The following is a 20,222-nucleotide window of genomic DNA, read 5'->3' on the forward strand; positions in this document are numbered from 1 at the left end:
CTGGATTAAACGTGGAAAAAACTTTAGAACAGAAAAGTAAACGCATGAAAAAAGGCAGACTGCAGAGATCTAACTCCTGTGGTAACTGTTGCCTGATAGGAATGTGTATTTGGAAATACTCAACAAAATTAGGTTCAAAGAGGAATCTTGAATACAAACCCTAGGCTTACGTCAGTTCTCCCTGTGTAATAGCTGTCCATAACCAGGACCACTAAACAGTGAAAACAGGGGAATAAAGATGAGTCTAGACACAACAGGATGAAAAGCATGAATTCCCACAGAGCCAAGAGAAATATTGAGGATTATATTTTAGTGTAGTAATTACGGAGAGTGTAGGTGCTTGGAGGCAATCTCTTCACAGGGGCAGAACATTGAAAGATTATTAGGGTCTAGGCTATGGCATCAGCTTAGAGCTCACTTTGGCTTCATGTTAGTATGCTGACCAAAGAATGAACCTTAAATACCATTTTTACATCTGCAGATAAAGATATACTAGTGCATGGTTGACAAGTTTAGTTTTTCTCAGGAGCCCTCAAATACCTGATAGTAGGAAAACTAGAATAGAATTTTATTGAAGTTTCTTCTGATTTGAAGAATTGCTATTATCCTTCTGCTGCTACAATAACAAATTATCACAAACTTAGTGGCTTGAAATATCACAAAATTTTCATATTATAGCCTAATCTTACTAAACTAACATGAAAAAACCTTATGCTCATTTCTGGGGGCACCAGAGGAATATCTGTTTTGTGTTTAGTCAGGTTGTAGGTAGATGTTAGTGTCCACTGAATTTAAGACTTGCTAACTGTAAACAGAGGGAGATTCTTCAACTCTAGTTCAATATCTTGAGTTAATCCTTTGCTCATTTCTTCTCTTATTATTTTGAAAGATAGCAAGAGCAAATCAGATACATCGCATGTTGAAATATCTTACCATGCTTCTGTTGCCATGTATATGCCTTTGAGTATCCTTTAAAGATTCTTGCCATTAAAGACTGATGTTAGCAAATTGTTCTCAGTAAGATGACCAGAAATAATGCCCTAGTCCCAACATCTGCACCCTGTGAAGAAATTGATCACCTATGTTCATAGTGACACAGGTTCTGGAAATAGGGAGTGAATATCCCATACAAAACTAATTCTACATATTATATCACCCATCAAGCAATGTCTGGCCTTATTTGGATAAATTAGTGATACTTGAATGAAAATCATTTAATATATCTTTATATTGTTCTTCTTTTGACAAAGATACCATAATATATGTCAGGGATTGGGTACTGAAGTCTACAATTAGACAAACTTTCTTCTTCTTTCCTCCTCTCCATTCACCCCCTTTTCTTTGTACCTCCCTTTCCCCCTCCTCTTCTTCTCTTCCTTGCCCTTTATATTCTATGATTGATTTCTGCTTACCTTGAATCCTAGGAAATAAGAATCCTAATATACTATAATGGTGCCTATGGGATCCTCAGCACAGTGGAGTCCTCATTTCAGGATTTGGGGGAATTCTTTATTTCTGCCAAGAAGTGTCTCTAGAAGATTCACAAGTCAGAGCGTTTAGGTTCATCTGCTATCATTCCTGTTTTGTCTGTATCTTAGGAATTTTTATATCATGTAAAAGCAAAGACATTCTTTGGTGTTAATTGGCTTCTCCTGAGACTAGTTACCACTCAACCCCTTATGTGTCCTTGCCATTGCCTTGTAAAATTCAGACAGAGAGCACAGCTTACCAGGCAGCCTCATCTGCCCAAGGAGGCAAGGGGGAAGGGAACACGCTCCTCTGCAAAGTGGTCTTCAAAACTATACAAAGATCAGCCCATTTTTAAAATTATTTCTTTTAACTTTCTGAGATTATAATAAAATTGCATCATTTCCCCCTTCCATTTCTTTCCCCCAAACCCTCCCATATATCCTTCCTTGCTGCCTTTCAAATTCATGCCTTCTTTTGTCATTAATTGTTGATAGATGCATAAATATAACCTGCTCAGTCAGTATAATGTTACTTGTATGTATGTTCTCAGGCATCAGGTGTAGTCAGTCAATCTTTAAGTCTCTGGAAACTGGGTGTGGAGAAATCATCTCCAATTTTCTCCTAAGGGTCCCCAATGCTCAGTCTGATTTTCTTTCCTAAGACTAAAAGAAGTCATTATCCCCAGGTTTGTGTTGTTCAAGAGTGGTGCTGTGACTGTCTTGGATAACCAAATGAGAGCAAAAGAGATCCAAGTCACTTCTGGGCTGTAGCAGGAAATGATTACCACTGGGTTGTAAAGTATAATCTCTCATTTTAGAAACTTCATAGGAGTGTTAAGATCACTAAAAAGAATCATTCTAACTCACCAAGTTTCTACAGAAATAATGTGCTTAGGGAGGCTGTATCCAATATTCAGTGCAGACATTTGGGGCTGCTGTTATGGTAGCAGATTGTAAAACATACTGATAGTGATTCCCTATTTATCTTTTCTCATCTCAGAAACAGAATGAGCTTTTATTATTTTCCTTGTCAATGTCAATAATTGTATCTGCTGCGTAGGGGCTGGAGAAATGGATGAGCAGTTTAGATCATTTGTTCCTCTCGCAAAGAACCCATGTTTAGGTCTCTTTACCCACATGTCAGTTCATAACTGCATATGACTCTACTCTGAGATGACTTAATTCCATTTTCTGGTTTCTGTATGCACAAGGTGCATGTGCATGCACTCAAACACATACAAATATGCATTAAATAAATAAACAAATTTGGTGTAATCAGAGCCAGGCTTGGTAATTCAGGGATAATGTGAATTGGCTTTGTTCTGAGAAGTATCACCAGGGACAGCTGTTTTTAAGAGGGGAGCTTGGGAGTGTGGGAATGGTACAGTAAGTTTCAGACTTGATAAGTAAATGTATTTTTTAAAAGGAATTCTATCTGTACGTACAAGGCTCTGTGGCATGAGGAGCGAGGCGGCGAGGGGGATCTTAAAGACCACTTAACAGTCACTAACTCCTTCTGCACATAATTTTCCTTTTCTGAAAATGAAAATACTAGAACTTTTCACGCAATTGTTCAAAGCCAAGCTGTGAGGAGTTCAGGGGTCCCATTTCCAAAATGCTTAAGGCAGGGCTTGAATATTTGGAAGGTCTCTAACTGTATTCAGAGCCGGAGTTTTTAATCCTGTTTTGAAAATTTGTTTTTCAAGTTTATTGTCTTGCTAAGAAGGTCAAACCTAACAGTCTCTCTCCCTCTTTCTCTTTTCTCTCTCCCTCTCTCTTTTCTCTGTCTCCCTCTCTCTCTATTCTCTCTTTCTCCCCCTCTCTCTTCTCTTTCTATCCTTCTTTCCTCCCTCTCTCCTCTCTTTCTCTCCTTTCCTCCCTTTCATCTCTCTCTCTCTCTCTCTCTCTCTCTCTCTCTCTCTCTCTCTCTCTCTCTCCAGAACATAGAAACTTTAGGACCTAAAATAACGGAAATTAAAGTACATTAGTTACAATTTTAGAACTATTATTCATGAAAAGACCTTAAGGTTCCCAATGTTTCATGAGGGTATATTCAAGTATTGACTGGAACTGCATCTCCAGGTGCTAATGTACTATTTGGATGCTACACATAGAACATTCAAGATAACCCAGAAGCCTCATGATGTCCCTCTTTTCCCCTGTCACCAATGAAGAACATCTTGAACTACTTGTTTTTCTTTATTAGATTTTTTTTAAAAAATACCAATCCAAATTCCCACTCCCTTCTCTCCTCCATTCCCTCCACACACCCTCCCACCCCACCCCCGTCTAATCCTAAGATAGAGTAAGGCACATAGCTTTGTGGAAAGTCCAGGGCCCTTCCTACTACATCTAGGCTGAACTAAGTATACATCCAAAGAGAATAAGATCCCAAAAAGCCAGTATATGCAGTAGAGATAAATCCTGGTGCCACTACCAGTGGCCCCTCAGTCTGCCCCAGCCATACAACTGTCACCACATTCAGAAGGAATAGTTTGGTCCTAGGCCTGTTGAACTACTTGTTTTTTAACTGTATTTCCCAAAAACCAGGGACAGAGCTGGACTTAGATAAAGCCAGTGAGGCATTTATTTTAAACAAAACCAATGTTAAGAGATTACAAAAGCAAATTCAGTGACTGATATAAATAATACACATTAAATTAAATAAATTAAGTTAAATTAATTAACTTAAATATTACATTTAAGAAAAGTCATGTTGAACAACACATCCACAATTTAAATAAAAACATAACATACTGCATAATCCTATCTGTAACATATATATATATATGTATATATATAAAGAAGACTCCTGTCAATCTTGTCCTTATCATTATGATGTTATTTATTTCATGGTCTGACTTTATTTTTTTCATTTGTTTCAAATATCTCATTGAAATCCTATTTGTCTTAATGACCAAGGATTTGTCATCCTCTTAAGTTTTTCTCTGGAGACAAGTGTCTTATTGACCTGCCTAAACTCTGGTCCTTCCTCTAAATTACCCCTCCACCATAGTCTGTAGGGTTTTTCCTTTAAGCAAGCATTGAATTTAAGCCAAGTCTCGTTAAAAAAAAAAAAAAAATCCTGTGTCAATCCTCAAGTCCTGTAGAGAAAAACAGTCTGTAACAAAAAGAATGACGTCTCTCTAGCTGTTATGTTTGTCTGCTGTGTATAAGTCTTCAGGACAATGGATCAGTTCCTTTCTTGAGATCTCAGACAGTTCAGACAACAGGGTGCCTCTTCACCATCAAAGAAGAAAAACAGAAAATAGAGCTCCCTTTGCCTTTGCGGAAGTGTGGTAAGAACACAATGGCCACGATTGATCTCTCTCTACAACTACCGTTGTGAACTGAATTATGAAGCCTCAGAAGCTGAGATGGAGTTATAAATTAACTCCCGCAGCCAGGAGTTAATTTTAAGTCTATAATCTATGAGCTTTGCTGGAGTGGGAAGCTAGGCCTGGAGCACAAGTTCTATTTTTCAGTTCCTGTGTGGGGGAAATGAAAAGTGAGGAGGAATCCTGAAGAAGAAGGTGATCCCAGGATCCCCTGCTAAAGAAACCCAAATAATCAAGTCAGGAAAGCTCTTAAACATTGCCCAGGATGGGAGTTTGTCCATGCATCCCAGACTAGTTGTCTCTGCCCTCGTAGGACTTCTGAGTGAGCACAATGCATCCTGAAAATGGGCTCAGTTGTGAGCAGGAACTAAAGGTGATGAGTTAGAGTCAGCAGCCATTCTGGCCCCAGGGGTAAACAGTAAAAGGCAATATAAAAGTTCACACAGGAATTATCTGTGAGCCTCTGATCAGGTCACTCATATTTCCCCATGAACACATAGGTTGTTTTTATTCAACATATGTTTCCTGAGAGTTTATGCTCATTTAGCAGGATGCTAAATTCTAAATATACGTGCTTCACCAGTCTCGCAGAAGTCCTTCCTTCACAAAGCTTATCGTCTAATGCTGAAGGTAGTTGACAAAATAATCACAGGGTAAGAGAAAGCTCAGTCCACAGTAGTTGCCTAGCATGCATGGGGCCTAGGTTTCCATCCCGAGGAATGAAAAATCTGTACATTTGGCTGGGTGCGGTGGAACATATTTGCAAATCCAGCATTCTGGAGGCTGAGGAAGAGGAACATCCACAAGGATAAGTCCAGCCTGGCCTGCATACTGAATTTCAGACCATCAGGCTGGCTTAATGAGAATTTCTCTCAAAAAATCAAAATTGAAAACTAATAAAAAAAATCTAGACAAAAATTTTCAAACTATAAATGCTGCTGTGAAAGAGGAAACATGGAGTACCCTAAGAAAAAAGTCCGGGGAATCTGAGTCAGCACAAGAAGCAGCAAAGATTCCCCACGGGGAACTCAGGTGTGCCATAAACGATGAACAGGAGGAGGCGAAGGTGCTTTTATCGAGTCAGAAAGACTCACATGCACTATCAAGCACAGAGAGCATGAGGTGGTGTGCTTCAGGGAAACTATGTGGTATGGGTCTCATTGTTTCAGAAGGGAGAAAGCCAAGTCAGGGAGATTAAATGCTCGAGTCTGTGGCTTATCAGTGGTGCAAGTCTGCTCAACTTCTTTATTTGATTCGAAACCCAAGACCTGAAAATGTCAGCGAAATCATAAAATATTCATAATTTTTCTTTCTTTCTTGAAAATGATTTTATAAAATAGATTCTGATTATGGTTTACCCTCTCTTATCTCCTCCTACATTCTGGAAAGGTAGCTCAGCCAATAAAACTAGGCTCTCAATCAAAAACACAAGTGTTTATCTTTTTTACGTGACTCTTTTATATCTTATTTCACTTAATATAAGATCCATCTTCATGGTTGCACATGACAGGATTTCCTTCATTTTGTAGGCAACTATCACACACACACACACACACACACACACACACTGTATCTTTTCCTGTATCATAGAGATTTGCTCTGTTTCCACATGTCAGCTGTCATGAACACTGAAATACTGAACACAGAGTGCATATGTCTCTATAAGATAGCGATTTCCTTTTTGAACACATATTCAACTTGTGGGTCATAATATAGCTCTGCCTTTAATTCTTTGAGAATCAATCCCATTGTTATCTGTAACTACTCTATCAATTTATATTTCCATTAATAGTATATACATTATTCTTTTTCTTCCCCAATTTTACCAGTACTTACAGTTATGTGAGTTTTTGTTAAATAGCTAACACTATTAAATAGTTAAGTTTTACATAGTTGAATAATGAACTAGTAAATAGTTAAACTGTTAAATAGTTTTCCTTGAATCTCAGAGTCAAACTCAGAATAGAAGAGAGCAGAACGATTGTTGTGATAGTGTTGGGATAATGAGTAGTTTTATGGAGCAGAAAGGCAATTTACTAAGAGATTGGATATGGAATCAATATGGAACTTCATAGCTAAAGCATGTTTTTAATATAAAATATTCTTTACTGCCTGTAATAAGTATGGTTGGTGATGGAGCTCTGTCCTGTCCAGGGCTCTAGGTTTTCTACGTTCATCTTTTCTGATGTGATTTTTTTTTTTGATGGAATACACAGTTCTACATTCATAAACTAGAGCCATTTTAAAAGTTTTTGTGTATTTCATGGGGAGCTGCTGACTTTTCACGAAAAGAATGTTATTTCTTCACTCAATCACATACATTTAAAGCAAACGTTGAGCAAATGACTCTTTCACCAAGTGTAAAAGCAGCATGTTAATATGATGTGGACAGATGCCAATGCTTGCCTGCCAGGCAGGCACTTGTTCTCAAGATTGTGGTTTGAATTATCTCATTTCGTATTTTATTTCCTTCTTTTTTCACTCCTTCCCTACTTCTGTCCTTCCCTTTATCTCTTTCTCTCTTCTCTCCTTTAAGGCAGATTTATGAGAACTTACTAGAAGCCTCATGTTGTCAAACATCACAGCTGTGATGGGAATCAAAAGAGACGACAAGCCCAACCTTCATAATGCTAATATTATGGTGCTACTATTACAAGAGGTAGAAGTAAACAAACGAATGTACTGTACATGTGTGTATGTATAAATGTGTGTGTATCAGTGTGTGTGCTATGTGTTTTTATATGGACTGTCTTTAATTATATAACTATATAATAACCATATCTTGTCTATCTGCCCAAAATGTCTAAACTACTATAGAAATAAAACTTACTGTCATTTCACAATATAAACTTTTTCTTTTTGACCATCTGATAGGTATAAAATGGAACCTCAGAGTCATTTTTGTTCATATTTCTATGATGGCTAAGGATGTTGAAAATTTTCTTAAGTGTTTCTCAGTCATTTGAGATTCTTCTGTTGAGAATTCTCGGTTTAGATCTGTACCCCATTTTTTAATTGGATTATTTGGTTTGTTATATTGGTTTCTTAAGTTCTATAAATATTTTGGAAATTAGTCTGCTATTGGATGTGGGGTTGGTGAAGATTTTTTCCCATTCTATATTCTGCCATTTTGTCCTATTGAAAGTTTTGTTTGCCTTGCAGAAATTTTCAATTTCATGAGATCCCATTTATTGATTGTTGATCTTAGTGCCTGTGCTATTGATATTCTGTTCATGAAGTTGTCTCCTGTGCCAGTGCATCTGAGATTATTTGCCACTTTCTCTTCTATCAGGTTAAGTGTGTTTGAATTTATGTTGAGGGCTTTGATCCACTTGGACTTAAGTTTTTTTCAGGATGATTGTTATGGATCTATTCGAATTCTTCTACATACCGACATCCAGTTAGTACGCTACCATTTTTGATAATATTTTCTTTTTTCCATTGTATGTTTTTGGCTTCCTTGTCCAAAATCAGGTGTCCATATGTGTGTAGATTTATTTCTGGGTCTTTGATTTAATTCCATTGATCCATCTGTCTATTTTTATGCCAATACCATGTGGTTTTTATTACTATAGCTTTATAGTAGTGCTTGAATTCAGGAATGGTGATACCTTCAGAAGTTCTTTTATTGTACAGGATTGTTTTGGTTATCCTGTTTGTTTTTTCTTTGTTTATTGGGTTTTTTGCTCATTTTTCTATATGAATTTGAATGTTGTTATTTCAAGGCCTTTAAAGAATTGTGTTACAATTTTGGTAGGGAATTCATTGGATCTGAAAGATGCTTTTGTAAGATTGCCATTTTTACTATACAAGAAACAAACCACAACACCAAAGATAAATGTCACCTTAGAATAAAGTATTGAAAAAAGATTTCCCAAGCAAATGAACGTAAGAAGCAAGCTGGTGTAGCTATCTTAATATCTAACAAAACAGACTTTCAATCAAAGTTAATCAAAAGGAATGGAGAAGGGCATTTCATTATAATTAAAGGAAAAAACATAAAAATGATGTCTTATTTCTGAAAATCTATGTTCCAAATGTAAGGGTAACCATATTTGTAAAAGAAACTTTACCAAAGCTTAAATCACAAATAGAACCCCACACAACAGTAGCAAGAGACATTAACACCATTCTAGAGGCTCAGATTACATTTTTGTCTTGTTTAATTTATTTATTTTTTGAGACTGGGTCTCTCTTCATAATTCATACTCTATGACTTCTCCTGGTTCACCTCACTATCATAACTGAAGCTATTAGATGCAAGGCTTCCATGATATTTCTCCAATCACAATTCTCCACCGCCCATACCTTCTCCTGCCCCCACACCTCCTCCCATCCCACCCCCCATCCACTCCTCCCAATGTGTAAGGGTTGCCATGGAAAGTCAACACATTCTAGCACATTAAGTTGGGGCTGAGCATGGCATCCAACCATAGGGAGTGGGTTCCAATAAACTAGCTACTGGTCTTACTGTTAGGGGCCTTTCAAATAGACCAAACTTCACCACTGTCTCCCACATATGGAAGGCCTAGGTCGGTCCCATGGAGGCTTCAGACAGTTGTTGCTCTGAACTTCTTTATGAAGTGATTGGTTTCCAAAACTGAAAACCCTAGTGTACAAAGAAAAACTGAGTCTCTGTATGGTCATACTTGTTTATTGTATGGGCTAAAGCAAAGCACGTGGCCCAGCACAAAATCTGTGGGGTCCTGCCACACAGAATTATGAGTATAAACAAATGTGGTTAATTGGACTGAACTGTGTCATTAGGCTGCAGTTGATGTCATTTTTTATCATTGTTGTATTAGAGAACGTGGTATGTTGTGAATATGCACATATGGTATGCATGCCTGTGTGTATATTCACATGTGTGAAAGTACATGTGTATGTGCAGGTACACATGTGCATGCTTGTGCATGGATGTGTCAGTCAGAATTTGATATCAGGAGTATCCCTTCGTCACTCTCCTCATTTTCTATTGAAACAGGGTTTCTCAGCTGAACCCAGAGTATGTCAAAATGGCTCATGTAGCTGTCCAACTTCTTCTAAATGTCACACCCTTCTAAGAGTACTGGAATTAGATGAGGGCAACCACACCCAGCCAATATATATATGGGCTTTGGAGATCTTAATTATTGTTGTTAAGCTTGTGTAGCATGAACTTTATCCACTGAGACATCTCCTCAGCTGGAAATCTTATTTAAAGCTTATTATTATGTACATACAAAATATAATTCTTAAGTAATTATAAAGAGAATCTCTCCTTAGACTTAAGAGATAACCTCAGTGTCAACTCTATTAACCCTGAGATGTTCCTAGTGTGATGGACAAAAACCAAAATGTTTCTTTTCTCAAAGTAAAACATCAGAACTTAATTCTAATTGTCATATGACACCAAATAATGTGATAATGCACTGTGAATGTTGGTGTCCATTTAATATGTGACATTGTCTTCTGTGCAAGGAAATAAAGGCCTCAACTCATTTTTCACAGGCCACTGAGCAGGTAGTAGATGATAATGACTTGGCATTGACCTCATCAAAGAGGAATGAAACCATGAACTATGCATGAAGGAGTCTGTGCTATTGTTCTGTGTGCATTTCTTTGTTCTGGCAGAAGACTTAAGATCTAAGGGGTGCTTGTCATGACCTACATTAAACGCATCTATTTATTTATTTTAGTTTATTTTTTGAAGGGGAAAAACAAAACACTATAACTGTTTCTTCTTCCAAAAATGTCAAAAGTGAAACTCAAAACGCTAAATAAAATTAATTTTTGAACAGAGCTAAGAGAAGTAATGATGCCAATTGTCACCTATACATACCTGGTCATTTGCTCAACATTTATTCACAGACTGAGTTGAGCACTTATGACATGTCAAAGGGGCAATGCGGTCCATATTTCTAACTGGATGACATCTACAGTGACATGAGAAGGCAGAACTGTAGGATAGAAAACAGCTGGGAATGTGGTGTTTATTCCTAATTTCTTAATTAAGTCACAGTTCAATTTTATGTAATTAATTTTTATTTCTGAAAATAATTGTTCCTTTACAGAAATAAGAGATTTGTTAAATGACTGCCATATTCCTATGTTGAAACATCTACAGAATAGAAAGTTTATTTCTGCCTTACAGAGGAATAAACCAAAACTCAGAAATATTTAGAGTTTTATAAAAGACCACTCAACTAATAGGTAGCTAGGATAACATCTGAATCTTGATGTGCTCAGGCCCTGATTCATTATATAACATTTTGTTATTGGTTGCACAGCTTTCTAATATACTAGTCTCTCTGAATATGCCTCAAGTCTGTATTTTGGTAACAGTCAAAGGACATGGAGTTAATTGATCTGCGTTTTTCTTGGAATCATTTGATACTCATTGTGAAAATGTGTCTGAGAAGGAGAGAGGGGCTAGCCAGACAAGAAAAACAGAGAAGAGAGAAAGAATCTTTATTCTTTCTATGAGGGCACGCCTACTTCCTAACCACCACCATCTGTTGCGGGAGGTCCTTCCGCTCCTCCAGCCAATAGCCGCTGAGATACCAGCCCATTGGGGCGTGGACTCTTTCCCTTTAAAAAAGTGGCTACTTCCTTCCTCGCTTTATTTACTTCCTGCTCCGGTTCCAGCAACTAGACTTCTTCCTAATTGCGCAGAGGGCTGTTGTCTGGGACGGTGATCTGTAAGTTTTTTCCCCTTTAAATAAATACCACCCTATTAATCATAATTCCAAACTGGTGTGGGATTGTTTATGACTTACGCCTTCAACCATCTTTGTACCCAATATCAACCAAAGTAGACTATGCTGTGTAGCAGTAACACCAGTGAGCATCTCAAGACTTGTGGGATTTAAGGCTGACATAATTAATTCATTCTCATCACAGAATCTGCACACATTTCCAGTAATCACTCATTCAACTAGTGTCAAAAGCACTACCACTTTGCACATGAATTAGAACCTTCTGCATAACTTGAAAAAGAAAATAAATCAACACTGGCAAATATTAGTTATCCTATCACCAAAAATTTGAAACATGAACATAATGTTCTGTCACTATTTTTATTTAAAGCTAAAAATACATTTTTTTGTCTAGATGAAGATCTTCTCTGAGTAAGCAAGTATTTCTTAATCAAGTCAAAGTTCTGGCCCATTTGTTATTTTAAAACTGCTTTTTAATAAATCCAAGAAAGTTCTATATGAATATTAATCTGTCTACTGGTTTCCTTTCTGATAATTATTTCTTCCTTTCCATGAAACAGAAGCCTTGGAAACAGAGCCATGTCTGGTGTGTCAATATAGTCATCTTCCTTTCAAATCAGATGTTCTTTTCTCTACTTTTGTACAATTGGTCTCTGTATCTTCTAGTGTTTACTTGCTGAAGGGCTGGTCCCACTATAGCAGTTTTAGGGCAAAAGTGGATTCTAGAGGACTGTGATTATGAAGTGGGCATTCATTATGAGAAGGATGAAGGTTGGTCTTCAAGAGCTCTTGTAAAGATAGATTGTTTTCTATCAGCTCCCCTTTTTCCCTTACTGCTTGCCTTGCCTTGTGTGCTGATGTGATTGGGTTAAGCAGACACAAAGCTAGGCATATCTGAAAAGAGGGAATCTCTATTAAAGAAATTACAATATTATAATGGCCAGTGAGCATGTTATGTCTGTGGAACATTTTTTTTTTTGAGACTGATTGATGTCAGAGGGCAATTACTATTGGTAATACCACTCCTTGAATGGTGGTAGTGAGGTGTGTCAATTGGTAGTTAAGAAGCTATGGGGAGCAAACCAGTTAGCTACATTTCCCTGTGGTCCTTGCTTTAACTCTGTCTCCAGATTTCTGCTTTCAGTTTCAGTCTTAGCTTCTCTAAATGACAGGCTACAATATATAAGCTAAATAAAACCTTTCTTTGCCAAATTGTTTTTCTCATAATACTTAGAACAGAAAATAAAAGCAAACAAGAGTACCACAGCATCCCCCCCTTTCACATACACTCCCATGATGATGGCATCCATGGTGCAGTGACCAATGGAAAGCTTTTATCAGAGTAGCTGCTGGACCGTTTTCTTGGACCTACAAACTCTTAATTAAGTAAACTTCTTCTCTGCATAAAGTAGCAAGTTTTCAATATTTTCTATGACAACAAAAAACAGATGATGGCCTGTGTCTTATTTTCTGTGTTAAATTATTAGGAAATGTATGTTTTCCCTGGTAGTAACATGCTTTGTTTCTGTATTTCATTTCCAGTTATGAAAACATGCAAGCTTTCCACTGGTATATTAATGAGAAGATACCCAGTTAAGAAGTCTCTTTTGGTTAGTGGCAAAGATGTTTTTAATTGAATCATTTTAAAATTTTTATCTTTATTGAAAATAGATTTTTCTCACATAATATATCTTAATTATATATATATAGTTTCCCTTCCTTCTACACCTCCCAGTTTCTTCTCACCTTCTATCCTGAACCACTCACTTTCTCTCTCATTAGAAAGCAAAAATACTCCTATAGGATAATAACAAAATAAAATATAAAAATATAAAATAAATCTAATACATTAGAATTGGACAAAACATGCAACTCTGTGTGCATCCTTTCTCAAAATATGGCATGTACTATCCCCAAAACGGCAATGTCAAGATCTTCACACAAGAGTTCCCTTAACCTCCCCAGGTGCTGAACCTAAAAGCATATAGTTCTAAGTGTTCCTGGAAACCACCTTCAGCCTCAAAAGGAAGCTTGTCAACACAGTGAAACTGGATCCAGAACAGAGGAAAGAAAAGAAATCCAGAACTAGAGTAGAGAAATACCTCTACAGAGTCCCACTAGGTGACAAGCTTTTCCTTCAGCTGTTTTGAAGGAATACATTGATAAATACTATAAAATTAATCCTTATTACTAATGGTGCTGGTCAAACCAGACAGCTGTCTGTAGAAGAATCCAAATAAATGCATACTTAGCACTCTGAGAAAACTCAACTCCAGCTGGATCAAAGACCTCAACATAAAACTAGATACACTAAACACAATAGAAAAGAAAGTGGGAGATAGCCGCGAACTCATTGGCACATGAAAAGATTTAAGGGCAGAACACTATGAGCCTAAGCATTATAATCAACAATTAATATATGAGACCTCATGAAACTGAAAAACTTCTGCAAAGCAAAAAATCACCAAATAACCAGGCAGACAGAATCCTACCTGGCCTCTCTTGTCACCAAATGAAGCTTCTGGAATCAAGACTGGGTAATATCTAAATGTGTTGTTGGCCAAAGGACTTTCATAGGAATTCCCAAACAATATAAGCTGTTGCCAAGGTTATATATTCTTTTCCACAAAATGATAGCAAGGCCTCGTTGTTGAAGAGAACACCTACACAGCCGATTGAATGTGTAGGAGTCAAGCTGGTGCCTACTTGTCTACATAGAGCCTTTCACCCCTACATAGGAGGATCTTTGATATAGGAAATTATTATGCACACTGTGAAAGGATAAACATAAATACCAACACAGCCATAAACCTTTTGATATATAATGGTGTCCTGTCTGCAAGATATACTAATACAATGATGGTACAAACCTGTGGGATTAATTAACCAATATCTGATTTGGCTGAAGTTCCCTTTCACGAGATGGAAACATGCCCAACAATACTTGACCTAGAACCTGAGATTACATAGCCCAGGGATCTAGGGCAAAACCATACTTCTGTTCTACTAAATGAACGTAACAATAAAATGACTCCTAATGATACTCTGCTATAGACCAGTACTTTACTCAGACATCATCAGAGAAGTTTCCTCTTGAAGTAGTAACAAATATGGATATCCATAACCAATCAATATATAGAGCGTGGAAGACACAGAAAAACTAAGCTCTAATGGGATGTCTCCATCAAATCCTTCTCACAGCTCTGAAAGCCAGCAGGGATGGGGAATACCAAGAAAACAAGGCCCTCTAAATCGGCATGATTGATCCACAGGTGAATGCACAGAGACTAAGGTAGCACGCATGGTGCCTACAGCAGTCTGTAACAGATGGTGCCCTAAAGCTGAAAGGAGAAGTGTATGAATGTCCCATCCCTAACCCAGTAGCAATCTCCTATTGATAACCACTTGCAAATGAAATTGTGTTTCCTTAAAGGGAGTCTCAATGGGAAACAAACTACTCCTAAGGGCAGACTGCTTGCCCAGCAGTATATGGCCAACAGAAAATGAACTCAATGGCATCTTTGGAGGTTCTTTGTCTAACAATGTCAAATTATGTTTTTTTGTTCTTTCCACTTCTTTTGATACCTTTATGGTAAAAGATGAGAAATCTCATTATTTATTTTCTTGGTGTATTGTCAATACAGGACCAGTATATCTTCTCTAGAGTCTTCATCCCTCCCCCCCCACTCTCTGTGTGTGTGTATTCCTTGGTCTGAAAAGTTAAAACTACATGCTTAAGCTCAAATAGCTAGAATTTCAGAAACAAATTCATTTTACTAAGTATGTGTGCATAGTTACAGTTTGGAATAGTGATTTAACTTAGAAATTACCTTCTTACTCTCGATGCTTCTCTGAACTCACCTGTTCCTCATGCTGCAGCATCTTATGTCCAATAATCTATTCTGGGGTCATCTATAGGAACTTTAAAGAGACAGTGAACAGAATCTACCATCCTGACATTCAGCTGTCTGAATTTATGAAGGCAGAATGAAGTTACAATAATAGTTAGAATATTTATCAGCTTCCTGACTCCTGATTTGCATGTAGCATGATCTAATTTGATTTTAGTTTCCCAAGTTCCACATGAGCCACTGCATAATCCACACAGAGACAGGAAAATGACAGTAAACAAAGGAAGCAGAAATGATTCACGCAGGAAGCCATTTAGCATACATTTAGTATATAGGCGTATTTATGTGTATTTAAACTCAAACCTTACGTCCACCATAAAGTTATGGTGGGGCAAAAATTTTGAAAGTTTTCTGAAGATGATCATAGGACTATGAAATTAGAAAACCTTAAGAAACATTCGTGGAGGTGATATAAGCAATACTGTACCCTCTCTGTCAGTGGAATACTGCATATAATCTCTTGCTCTGCTTCCTTGGTGATGTGTGCTTGCTCACTTGTGGCCCATCAGCAGCAAATCTTGCTCTTTTTCTCCAACCCAAGACTTTTCTTTGTTCTTTTCTCTTTGGATATCTTATGCTGAAACTATCCCCTTTTCTTTATAAGCCCCATCCTGCTGCTCTCTAAGCTCTGAAGCTTTATTTCAAAGGTGTTTTTCTTACAAATATTTCATGAAATCAGAAAATGTCTTTCCCTTTAAGTGATATTTTCAGGAACACAATCAACCAGAGGTGTTCATCCCGTAATTTGGATACTCCTATAATTTGGAGTTATTGCTGCCCTTCAGAGAAGGATGTGCTATTTCCAGAGCAGGTTATTTTCAAAAGGAAGAAAACCCACGTAACCCTGAGATTTAAGAACACTACAGTCTTCTGGTGCCCGAGAATAATTCCTTCCGGATCAGTTCAATTCCAGCCTTTGGCTTCGGGTGAGGTAATCTCACTTGCTTGCCTGTATTCATTTGGAAGTTGGTTGCTATTTCAATTTATTTGAACTCATTTAAACAACAGTAAAAAGAAAAACTCTCTCAAATAAATTTAATTCCAATTACTCCGACTCCTTGGTATCTTCTCCCTGTAATTTAAAGCAGTTTCCAAGCGGGCATGTTTAAAAGGTGATAATTCATTTGACAGCTGGAGAAACTGGGATCATTAAAAGGAGACATAATTAACATTATTTTTAATGCATCCTGGCTACTCTCTGAGATTTTCAAACAGAGGCAGTATTCCCCTGGGCTCGGCTGCACCCCGTATTTACTTCATGGCACAGGTTGTAATCTATTTATTCCTTCAGTCAATAAATAATTACTTCTCATTTTGCCCCACTCTAAGTTTTGGGGGAAAATATAGTATGAAAAGTCTCTCTCGAACTTATCTCTCCTGGACAGAATAAATATAAAAACAAAGGAAGGAAGGAAGGAAGGAAGGAAGGAAGGAAGGAAGGAAGGAAGGAAGGGAGGGAGGGAGGGAGGGAGGGAGGGAGGGAGGGAGGGAGGGAGGGAGAGAATTAGGAGTTATGCAGCTGAAAGAACAAAAGAAAAAATAAAAAAGGTAATAACCTTGTGTATGGACAGGTAGATCAGAAAAAAATAGGAGTGTTAGACAAAAGCAGATAAGAAAATGCAATAGCATTGAAATCTGAATGCTGCTGTTCTCATATACATGCATTGTTTCTTTTTTTCTAAAGTCAAGTAGCTTAGAAATAAGCCCTCTCTTCAGTTCCGCTGTTGTCAGCAAAAAGAATTTTAATCTTGTTACTTGAAGGTTATCTGTCTCTTCCAGTTTAAATCATAGACTCTTTTCTGGTTAATTTGGATACCTCATGAATTTTTCTTTTTTTCTTTACTCAATTCTCCCAGAGGTTTCTAGAATGCTTACTGGAGCTACAAATGCAGACATCTACTATTCAATACCACTCCTGGATACTTCCTGTCTCGGTTTTGATACAGGTATTTCCTCCTAACAGGGTGGTAGCCCTAAGCATTGAAGTTCTCAATAGCGGACAAAACAATAAACCTCTTGACGGTGTGTGACTTCTGAGAAGCCACGGGTAGGCTTCCATTCACAAAAAGAGGGGAGTATTTAGGATAGAGAGGAATTCAAGGCTGCTATACAGCTAATGTAGGGGATGGGCAAGTGTCATAGATATCTGTATTCACAACCATGATCACAAGAACCCATAAAAGTGGAACCAGGAGACAGAAATGAAATCTGAAGGGCGTATGATTAAGGAGGTAGAGTGAAAATATCTTCCCAGTTTTTAATATGGAAGAGGTAGGTCATTAACACATGAATTAGGTATAACTGAGAAAGAAAAGAAATGTGATGCTCTCTTTCAAAAATAACTTAATGCTGACAACCTTTTCAGATCATCTGAGTAAGGCCCTTGAACCTCTAATAGCCATTTACTGATGTCAACAGGAAATGCTGGGGTAAATGATATATTCATCAACCATGAGCAACCAGGAAAAGAACTTCAAACCTCTTTTGGTCCAAATGGGCCTTAAGACCTTTTTAATGGTCCTAGTTCCTACGCTATATACAAGTGTTCTTCCAGAATTCTGAGAGAAAAGAGATAGAATTCTTCACTCCTTTCGAATTCTATTGCAAAGTAAGACTTTGTGAAAGTCTGTTTCCAAAGCTGGACAAAGTCCAGAGCCTAGTGGTGTTTGGCACATCTCAGAGGGTCAGGCAGCCCCTTCATCTTTGTCTACCCTGCTACTCCTGAAACTGCCCCACCAACACCAACCATGCCTTTTACCTTCCCCGTGCAATCAGGACTTACCATGGGGCTTGTCTTCTATCTTTCCTATTAGTTGATTTGTAGTGAGACTGTGATTGATATTAATTAGCCAAACTGCATCTCTTGGATTTTGAAATAAAACTTTTGGATTAAAAATAAATAATTTCAAAAAAAAAGAAAAAGAAAGAAATAAATAATTTCTTCAGCAGTGTGTGATTTGAAGCAAAAGTTTTTCGCTGCATAGAAATACATTTTGGAAAGTACAGCACTGACTTTCTTTTTAACTCATTTGAACACATACACACAGAGAGACAGAGACCCAGAGGCAGCAACTGCCTAAGAGTCAGTAGGTGAAGACTAAGAACCATGAGACTCAAGACTAAAAGCTACAGTCCTATTTTAAAACATGCTGCCAAGTCAAAGAGTGAATCGGGAAGAGAAGATGAAGCAAGCACTACACCTGTGCTCTCTAGAGAGAGCCAACAGCATTTGGGTTGTCTGAAGTTTTTCAGCTTAGTTGCCCTCTAAGAACGATGTGCCTTTTGCGGGAACTTGGGCTATTTACACATTTTTACAGGGAGGGTTTCCTGCTCCAGTTTGTCCTCTATTTTCTGGAAGGTTCTCCTTCATATTTTGTAGAGAGACTTGTTTGTCAAGAATCCATCCTCTACCACTCTTGGGAGTGAATATCTTCTTGTGTCTGGCCACTTGGTGAGCTTAGCCAGCCGACTGCAGTATGATGCTCTGCAGTTCACACTCAGTGTCCCCAAAGCTGAGTCAGCCAAATGCAGTGTGATGCTCCGCAGTTCACACTCAGTGTCCACAACACTGAGCAAGCCAACTTCAGTGTGTTGCTCTGCAGGTCACACTCAGTGTTCCCAACGCTGTGCCAGCTGCTATTTCACTTGCCTATCCCAGGACTCAGATTCCTGTTTATGCAATATAATTTTATTAAAAGTTAAGCTCCGTCTTCTGCATAACTAGGCAATCCTAGATGCTACGACTTTTATTTTCTATGCTCATTTTGGTATAAAATTTAATACTTCACAGATAATACTAGCAAGTGTTCTTTTCAGCCAACTTGGGCTTTGCATTCTCAGAACTACTCTGGTTCTCCCACTATAAGAACTCAAAAAAAAAAAAAAAGCATAGACTAAAAACCAAAAGCAAAATCAAGCTGTCCAAGCTTCATATCACCTCAGTACTACTGAGCAATTAACCAACTCTTTTAGTTTCTTCTGATAAGGAGAATTTTACATTATATTTTCCTTCTATTTTTGAAGTTCAACTGGACTAATTTAACATTTATTACTAAACAACTTTCTATGTTTTGAGATTATAATTATATTATTTTTCCACTCTCCCCATACCTTCCTATGGACACTGCCACTTGCTCTCTTTATAATTCATAGCCTCTTCTCTTTAATTGTTACATTTGTGTGTGTGTGCATGTGTGTGTGTTTGTGTGTGTGTGTGTAGGTATGTGTCTAACATAAACACAAGCAGCTCAGTCAGAATAATGCTCCCTATACGCATATGTTTGTACACTATTTGATAGTCTATAAACTATGGCTGTGCTTCTTTCTGGAGAAGACTGTTTCTTCTGCTCTCGTCTTCTCTAGTTTCCTGTTTTCTAGTTTCTTTGTTGGTAGTTGAGGCCTTGTGAGTTTTCCTCCTTCCATGTGAGCATGTCCATTGGTGTCACCCTTGTTCAGGTCATCTTTCGGCATCCATGATGATGGAATTTCACAAGGGTAGCTTCTGACATTTCTAGGACACACAAACTCATAGAAAGCTCCATTTTTCTTTGACTCTTCCAATCATTCTGCTCCCTCTTCCACAACGATCCCTGAGCCTTAGGTGCAATAATTGTGTTGTAGATATATCAGTTGAGAGTTAGCATCACAATATTTTGTAACAAAACATGAATGTATACATATGTACACACATATTCCTTCCCTCCCCCTCTCCCCTTATGGAGGTACCATGTGAGGAAGAAAGAAGCTGTCTCAAGAAAAAAATAGTCTCTAAACCACCTAACTATTGTCCTGAGAATTTTAGTGGAG

The sequence above is a fragment of the Chionomys nivalis genome, chromosome 6 (genome assembly GCF_950005125.1).
Source record: "Chionomys nivalis chromosome 6, mChiNiv1.1, whole genome shotgun sequence".
In the NCBI taxonomy this organism is placed as follows: Eukaryota; Metazoa; Chordata; class Mammalia; order Rodentia; family Cricetidae; genus Chionomys; species Chionomys nivalis.